Source organism: Grampus griseus (genome assembly GCF_964374135.1).
Source record: "Grampus griseus genome assembly, chromosome: 3".
In the NCBI taxonomy this organism is placed as follows: Eukaryota; Metazoa; Chordata; class Mammalia; order Artiodactyla; family Delphinidae; genus Grampus; species Grampus griseus.
Genome location: NC_139019.1, coordinates 123,331,978 through 123,341,358, shown reverse-complemented (window position 1 = coordinate 123,341,358; position 9,381 = coordinate 123,331,978). Strand labels below are relative to the sequence as shown.

The window sequence follows — 9,381 nt, the reverse complement described above, 5'->3', positions numbered from 1 at the left end:
GGGGGGAGGTGGAAGGTTTGAAGGTAATGGCTAAGGGATAAGGAGTCTCTTTGGGGGGTGAAAAAAATATTCTAAAATTGTTGTGGGGATGGATATAGTACTCTGTGAATAAATTAACAGCCATTGAATTGTACCCTTTAAAAGTGTGAATTATATGGTATGTGAATTATATTCCAATAAGGCTGTTTAAATATAGCAATGCAACTGATGGGACTACAAATCAAGACTATGATAAGATGTCACTGCAAACCTATTAAAACAGATATAATAAAAAATAGTGACAATACCAAATACCGGCAAGGTTGTGGAGAAACCGGATCTCTCAGCTATTGCTGGTAGGAATGTAGTACAGTCACTTGGAAAATAATTTGCCACTTTCTTAAAAGTAATCTATACATTCACGTACCATACAACCTAGCAACCACACTCCTGGGCGTTTACTCCAGAGCAATGAAAACTTATATCCAAATGAATTCCATACATTATTGTTCATAGCAGTTTTGTTTGTAATTTCAAAAAACTGAAATAACCAAAATGTCCATTCAAAAGGACAATTTGCTTAAAAAATTTACGGTACAACCATACCATAGAATACTACTCAGCAATAAAAGGTAATGAACTACTGATACATGCAACTTGGGTGGATCTCAAGTTCATTACATTGAGTGAGAAGAACCAATCTTATGAGGTCCCCTATGTGATTCCATTTATACAACATTCTCATAATGTCAAAATTATAGAGATGGAGAACAAATTACTGGGTTGCCAGGGGTTAGGGATGGTGGAGGCAAGGGAATGGGTGTGGCTATAAAGAGGTAGCATGGGGAAGACCTTAGTGGTGATATAATAGTTCTTTATCTTGAGTCAGGGAGTGGTTACACTAACCTGTAAATGTAACAAAATGACATAGACCTATGCATACCTTGTACCAATATTAGTTTCCTGGTTTTGATATAGCACTGTTGTTAGCTAAGATATAATCACTGAAGAAAACTGGGGAAAGTGTACACAGGAACCTCTCTATACTATCTTTGCCACTTCCTGTAGATCTATAATTATTTCAAAATAAGTTAAATGTATGTATGTATGTTCTTATCTACCTATCTATCACAATATAAATACACTGCCATAAATATATATATTTATCTATGACAATTCAGTTGGCAGACACTCAGTAACTATTAACTGAGCTATTTCTTGAGGAGATATGTATAAATGTATAGGAAATGCAAGAAAATTTATTAAAGTTAAGCACACTACTCCTCACTCCTCTCAGACGACGCCCAAGATAAAAACCAAGAGAAATGAGTCATCCTCTGGAGAAGGTTGTGCCTTATCTACACTGAAAATGTGTGCAAATAAATGATAAATAAACATGCCACACTCCCTAAATTTTTCCCGTTCTAAATATACATTATAATAGTGGATTTAAGTTTCTCAAGCTGTCTAAGTCATGGCTGTGATCCCCCAGTCTGGAGGAAATGCTGTGCTTGCAAGAGCTATGACTTCATTTCCTTCCAGAGCAAGTTCCCCCCTTTCAGGTTCTTGCACATGTGAAATTCCCTCGTCTTTCACTCCATGGGGCAGCTGGTTCCCAGCCTTGGAGTAAATTCAAACATTGTGGTTCAGAACATGCCAGCAGCTGCCAGAAGGATCCTAATCTTTCAGTTCCTGGGCCATTGGGGAAAGGGTTTTTGGCCAAGGTAATCAGAGACTGACTCCACTTAATACAAACCAGACAGCCAGGGTGGAGGGCTTCCCCTCGGGAGCCTGGCTCAGCTTCTCATCCATACAGACTCCTTTCGCAAGGTCTCAGCTGCATGAACCTCATCCCTCACTGATCATGTCCCTCCCCAGCAGGAGTGGAACAAAGGTCTGTGAACTCGGTGGCCACACACAAACTTGTACTCCATCTCTTAGGCTGCCACAGCCCACCAGGCCAGGATGGACTCAACAAGGATGCCCTCACCACACTGGAACCCACCTCCAATGATCTTTGTATCTCTAATTACAATTCCTCAAGCCTGCTACCCAACTCCCAAACTTCCTGCTATTCTTCACGTTGTTATATGTATTTTCTTACCCCCTACAAAGTGTCTTACCACCCACATCAAAGTCCAGTTACTATGGTTAGCATTATTATTGACAGTCACCATTTCAAAAAAGCTTATTATGTTCTAGGATTTTGTATACAGTATTTAATTTAGTCATGACAACAACCATCAATGTTAGACAATTACTTTCTTAATTTTCCAAACAAACTAAAAACTATCAGCAACAACTGAGGTCTGCATATTTCCAAGTCCTTGCTTATAATGTTGCCACCATAGGTCTGCCTGTGATACAGACGGACCTGTCTTTCCATGGTCCATGCTGTGACCTTCGGAATGTGAGACACCTGAGCTTGAACCCTGTTAGATGACTCTTGATCAGTGGCCCTTGTATAGCACATAGGCGTCTGAGCCCATTTCCTCATCTGTGAAAATTGAAGATGAAAATAATGCCTGCCTCACTAAACTGTTGAATGAATTAAATGAGATAATAATGTATGTAAACTACTCAGCCTGATACCTGACAAAAAATGGACCCCAGTGAATGTCTCTCAAGTGAATTAGGAAATGAGCCTATAGCAATTAACATGAATAGGGGAGAAAAGAGACAGAAAATGCCAGTGACTCACAGGACTCAAAGTCATATTTGGCTTTGTGACACTGGCCAGACACATTTGGATAAGGGAGTCCCATGGCTCTCTCCCAATTCTATTGCCTGTTGCTGTCTGTAGAAGTTCAGTGCTAATCAGGCCACACCATGCTCTTGGGAGCAATTCACTTTGGTTCTATAGGCACCAATGACATCTCTAAGGTAGCTGTTCAAAAACACTTTTTTAAAAAAAATTTATTTATTTATTTTTGGCTGCATTGGGTCTTCATTGCTGCACGCGGGCTTTCTCTAGTTGTGGCGAGCAGGGGCTACTCTTCATTGCGGTACGCGGGCTTCTCATTGCAGTGGCTTGTCTTGCTGTGGAGCATGGGCTCTAGGTGCGTGGGCTTCAGTAGTTGTGGCATGTGGGCTCAGTAGTTGTGGCTCGTGGGCTCTAGAGCACAGTCTCAGTAGTTGTGGTGCACAGGCTTAGTTGCTCTGCAGCATGTGGGATCTTCCCAGACCAGGACTTGAACCCATGTCCCCTGCATTGGCAGGCGGATTCTCTTTTTTTTTTTTTTAATCATCAAAATAACCTATCAGGGTTTATTAGAAAACATACCAGATAAGGCAGGGTTCTTCAATGCAACCACGGGAGGAGTCACAATAATTTAAAAAGAAACCCTTCTATGCTAAACTGAAAACACTGCCACCCGCCCGAGTGAAGACAGAGCTCAACCTGGGGGCAAGTATCCTACCCACAGGCTGGACCGGGACCGGGCCCACCCAGAGTCTCCTTGCAGAAGACCTCGGCCATCTCACTTCTTGTTCTTGTCCTGCTGGTCAGCCAGGATTTTGGCTGAGGACTTGGCATCGTAGAAGAGCTCACTGATCTTCTTGATGTGCTCCTTCTCAGTGCCGTCCTTCCCGTTGATCTTGGCCAGCAGGTTGGCCGGGGTCAGCAGCTGCACCGTGTACCTCAGAGTGGTCTTGGTACCAATCTCCCCCAGGTGGTTCAGCGCCTTCTCACTGATGTTGATTCCCTCTGTCTGAGCTCGGGTTTTAATGATCTGTTTCAACTCCTGCAGGGTGTACAGCACGGTCTGGATGATCATCACTCGGTCCAGAAGGTCGAGAGGGACGCCGTGAGGAGAGGTGATGTCCTCCGTGCCCCTGATGACACAGTTGCCTCGGTTGGACGCAAAGATGACAGTGGGGGCGATGGAAGACTCCAGCGCCTGGTGCAGGTAGGTGAAGCACTCGATGTCCAGCATGTGGACCTCATCAACGAACAGAACCCCCAGAACCAGCTCTGCCACGCCCTGGTGGATGTACTTGTTCACCACCTTGTTAATCTCCCCTCAGAGTTTGTCTGTGATCTCCATCTTCTTTGGCTTCATGAGCTGGCCCATCAGGGACAGGATGTCGTGTCCCCAGTGGGGCCATGCGTTGACCACGTCCAAGTCATGCAAGGTCACGTCTTGGATGATTTCCTTCTTGTTGTGCACATCTCCCTTGGGCAAGGGGACGTACTCTTCAGCTTCAAGGTCAAATTCTGTGGCGTAGGTATCACACCTGCCCTGCCTCTTCACGGCCCCACTGTTGGCTTCGATGTAAATCACATCTCCAGCTTTTACTCGCTCTTTCTGCAAACTTTCAAAAACGCTGGGGTCCCGTTTCAACTGCTTGGTCCCCTTGGCTGTCTTGAGCCCTATGATTATGTGGCTGTTGGTCTTGCCCTAGCGCTCCATGGGGTTCTCCGTCTCACATGGGGTGAGCTCTGTGACCTCGCCTTCATATACCTCCTTGGTCTCCTTTAGCCGCAGCCCAATAGCCCCGTGGAAGTTCTCCATCAGCACTTCTGTCTCCTTGATCTCCGTGGAGTAAACTTCACTCCCCACCATCCGGCAGAAGGGGACCTTACTACCCAGTTCCTGAGCAATAGCCAGAGCTAGACCTGTCTTGCCAGTTCCAGGAGGCCCTGCCAACAAGACAGCACTTCCAGCCATTTTCTTGCTTTTGATTAATTCCACTATCACACTACGTGCCTTGCGCGCGTTCTCCTGGCCCGCGAGCTGTGAGGCCACCGCCTTGGCTAGGCCTCTCTCGACCAGCTCCAGCCGCTTCACGTGGCTGTGGGAGATGATGCGCTGTGTCTTGGTGGTGCTGTTCACCTTCTCAATCTTCATCCTGTGCACCTGGAGCCTGAGCGCCCGCTGAGCCCTGGCAGCCCGCAGGTGGATTCTTAACCACTGCGCCACCAGGAAAGCCCCCAAAACACTTTTTTTTGAAACTGAAGTATATAATGATTTATAATGTGTTAGTTTCTGTTATACAGCAAAGTGATTTGTTTTATATATATATATAAACCAAATATATATATATATATTCTTTTTCATATTCTTTTCTGTTATAGTTATCACAGGATACTGAATATAGTTCCCTGTGCTATATAGTAGGACCTTGTTGTTTATCCATTCTATGTTAAAATAATTTTCATCTGCTAATCCCAAACTCCAATCCCTCCCTCCCCCACCCCCCTTGGCAACAACAAGTCTATTCTCTATGTCTGTGAGACTGTTTCATAGATAAGTTCATTTGTGTCATATTTTAGATTCCATATATAAGTGATATCATATGGTATTTGTCTTTCTGTTTCTGATTTACCTCACTTAGTATGATAATCTTTAGGTACATCCATGTTGCTACAAGTGGCATTATTTCATTCTTTCTTATGGATGAGTAGTATTCTATTGTATATATGCACCACATCTTCTTTATCCATTCATCTGTCGATGGACATTTAGGTTGTTCTCAAGTCTTGGCTATTGTGAATAGTGCTACTATGAACATAGGGGGTTTATGTATCTTTTTAAATTATAGTTTTGTCCAGATATATGCCCAGCAGTGGGATTGCTGTATCATATGGCAACTCTATTCTTAGTTTTCTGAGGAACCTCCATACTTTCTCCATAGTGGCTGCACCAACTTATATTCCCACCAACAGTATAGGAGTGTTCCTTTTTCTCCACAGCCTTTCCAGCGTTTGCTATTTGTAGACTTTTTAATGCTGGACATTCTGACCAGTGTGAGGTGATACCTCACTATAGTTTTTTTTTTCTCACTGTAGTTTTGATTTGCGTTTCTCTAATGATTAGTGATGTTGAGCATCTCTTCTTGTGACTTTTGGCCTTCTCTATGTCTTCTTTGGAGAAACATCTATTTAGGTCTTCTGCCCATGTTTTGATTGGGTTGTTTGTTTTTCTGTTGTTGAGTTGTAAGAGCTGTTTGTATATGTTGGAAATTAAGCCTTTGTCGGTCACATCATTTGCAAATATTTTCTCCCAGTCCTTAGGTTGTCTTTTTGTTTTGTTTATGGTTTCCTTTGCTGTGCAAAAACTTATGTTTTGATCAGGTCCCATTTGTTTATTTTTGCTTTTATTTCTATTGCCTTGGGAGACTGACCTAAGAAAACATTGGTATGATTTATGTCAGAGATTATGATTTATGTTTTGCCTATGTTCTCTTCTAGGAGTTTTATGGTGTCCAGTCTTATATTTAAATCTTTAAGCCATTTTGAGTTTATTTTTTTGTATGGCATGAGGGTGTGTTCTAACTTCATTGATTTACATGCAGCTGTCCAGCTTTCACAATACCACTCTTTGAAGAGACTCTCCTTTCTCTATTGTATATTCTTGCCTCCTGACTATAGGTGTGTGGGTTTATTTCTGGCTTTCTATTCTGTTCCATTGATCTATACATCTGTTTTTGTGCCAATACCATACTGGGTTTTTTGTTTGTTTGTTTGTTTTTATTTAACATCTTTATTGGAGTATAAGTGCTTTACAATTGTGTGTTAGTTTCTGCTTTATAACAAAGTGAATCAGCTATACATATACATATATCCCCATATCTCCTCCCTCTTGAGTCTCCCTTCCATCCTCCCTATCCTACCCTGCTAGGTGGTCACAAAGCACCCAGCTGATATCCCTGTGCTACACAGGTGCTTCCCACTAGCTATCTATTTTACATTTGGTAGTGTATATATGTCCATGTCACTCTCTCACTTCATCCCAGCTTACCCTTCCCCCTCCCCGTGTCCTCAAGTCCATTCTCTACGTCTGTGTCTTTATTCCTTACCATACTGTTTTGATTACTGTAGCTTTGTAGTATTGTCTGAAGTCTAGGAGGGTTATACCTCCAGCTTTGTTCTTTTCCTCAGGGTTGCTTTGGCAATTCTGGGTCATGCTTCCATATAAATTTTATGATTATTTTTTCTAGTTCTGTGAAAAATGTCATGGGTAGCTTGATAGGGATCAAATCTGTAGATTGCTTTGGGTAATATGGCCATTTTAACAATATTAACTCTTCCAATCCAAGAGCATGTGATATCTTTCCATTTATCTGAATCATCTTCAGGGAGTTCCCTGGTGGTCCAGTGGAATCATCTTCAATTTCCTTTATCAATGTTTTATAGTTCTCAGCATATATCTTTCACCTCCTTGATCAGATTTATTCCTCAGTATTTTTTATATGATTTTAAAAGAGATTTTTTTTTTACATTCCTTTTCTGATATTTCAGAAATGCAACAGATTTCTGTATGTTAATCTTGTATCCTGCAACCTTGCTCAATTTGTTTATCAGTTCTAGTAGTTTTTGTGTGGAGTCTTTAGAGTTTTCCATATATAGTATCATGTCATCTGCATATAATGACAATTTTACCTCTTCCAAATTAGATACCTTTTATTTCTTTTTGTTGTATGATTGCTGTGGCTAGGACTTCCAATACTATGTTGCATGGAAGTGGTAAGAGTGGGCATCCTTCTCTTGTTCCAGATTTTAGTGGGAAGGTTTTCAGCTTTTTGCCATTGACAAAAACACTGTTTTTGAGAAGGACTCACCCAAAAATGTTATATCTGAAGATCCCTCTCTCTCTCCCTCTCTCTCTCTCTACTGCTAGACAGAGGAATAACTCCATACAAAGGCAAAATTCATGGGAACACTGACTCATATCTGTGTTGAGCCCAGTGTCTCTATATCATCAGCTCATCAATTCTGAGACTTTGAGATTTTACCTACTAGTAAAATAGGAGGGAAATAGGGAGAAACCTCAAAAAGGTATTTTGTAAAACAAAGAAGATTTTAAAGCAAAAGCATAGAAAGAACTTATCTCCGTTTTTTTTTTGTTTGTTTGTTTGTTTTGCGGTACACGGGCCTCTCACTGTTGTGGTCTCTCCCGTTGCAGAGCACAGGCTCCGGACGTGCAGGCTCAGCAGCCATGGCTCACGGGCCCAGCCGCTCCGCGGCATGTGGGATCTTCCCGGACTGGGGCACGAACCCGTGTCCCCTGCATCAGCAGGCGGACTCTCAACCACTGCGCCACCAGGGAAGCCCCTATCTCCATTTTTAAAAATTGTATAAAATTTGATTAACACTCATCACAGTGATCTTTTTTTTCTTATTCTACTATATACCCATGAAAACTTTGTTATGGAACTAACCTCAATATGGACAGGTATTTAGGAATGACTGCAGTATATTATTTGTTTCATAAAAATCCAGAAACACGGGCTTCCCTGGTGGCGCAGTGGTTGAGAGTCCGCCTGCTGATGCAGGGGACACTGGTTCGTGCCCCAGTCCGGGAAGATCCCACATGCCGCGGAGCGGCTGGGCCCGTGAGCCATGGCCTCTAAGCCTGTGCGACCGGAGCCTGTGCTCCACAACGAGAGAGGCCACAACATTGAGAGGCCCTAGTACCACAAAAAAAAAAAAAAAATCCAGAAACACTGTTACTATTCTCAGTTTACATTGGAAGAAACTAAAGATACTTAGGGTAAAGAGATTTTTCAAAGACACAGTGCATTAGACTGAGTGGGTGGACTCAGGCCCAAAAAGCTCAGTATTAGGAAGTTCTCATGATGCAGTGCCAGCAACCTATGAAATGCTAAGTAATTCACAAAAGCTTAGTCACAGCAAATTTTAGGCTACAGTTACGTAGCTGTAAATATATAAAAGAAAATTGAAATTTTCATCAATTATCTTTAGTTTTTCCACTCCCCAAAAAACAAATTATATATCTAGATAATCTAAAAATAGGGTTACTGATTCAATATAAGAATAATATTCGTCTATATATTGTATTTATATATATGTTCTCAAATTAAGAGAACACAGCTTCATCATTCTCTCTTTCTCTGTCTTCCTCCCCTGCCTCTCCTCTTTTCCAACATCTAACACATAGTCCCCTACATTCTCAGTGCTACCTAATGTCTTGACCTTTCATATACTCTGTACACTACAGTAGGAAAGTGTTGGGGTGAGTAAAGTTTTTATAAGTTTGTATATGGTTTCAGAAACAATTTGATAATAATAACATCTTGGAAACTCAGCTAATTAAAAGCCAATCAAACTCTGATGCCAGGTCCCCATATCACGATAAAGTATTTCCTCCTGAGGTAAGGCTGCCTAGCTCAATCTGCTAAGACTTCTCAGCTCCTGAGTCTTTAGAATTACTGCCCTTTAGAGCCACTATTTTAGAGCAATGCCTAGTGTCACCATAACTGTTGCATTTTTTGGAGGACTAGTTGCCCTGCATGCAAACACTTGAGCTGACCGCACACATCTGAGTGAGCCAGCTTATAACCAACTCCACGCTTGGGAATAATCAGCGGAGCTCCCAAACCAAGTCCCATGGACCTCCATTCTTCAGGGTGTCATTATGCGCGCCTTTCTGCTCCCTC

At 42.1% G+C, this 9,381-nt stretch overlaps 1 pseudogene across 1 annotated transcript; it reads right to left on the bottom strand.

Moving 5' to 3' along the window:
• Positions 1-3,458: 3,458 nt before the first annotated feature.
• Positions 3,459-4,829, bottom strand: LOC309820571 (ruvB-like 1; annotated as a pseudogene). The gene has a single exon. The product of its transcript is annotated as a ruvB-like 1 (transcript).
• Positions 4,830-9,381: the final 4,552 nt, after the last annotated feature.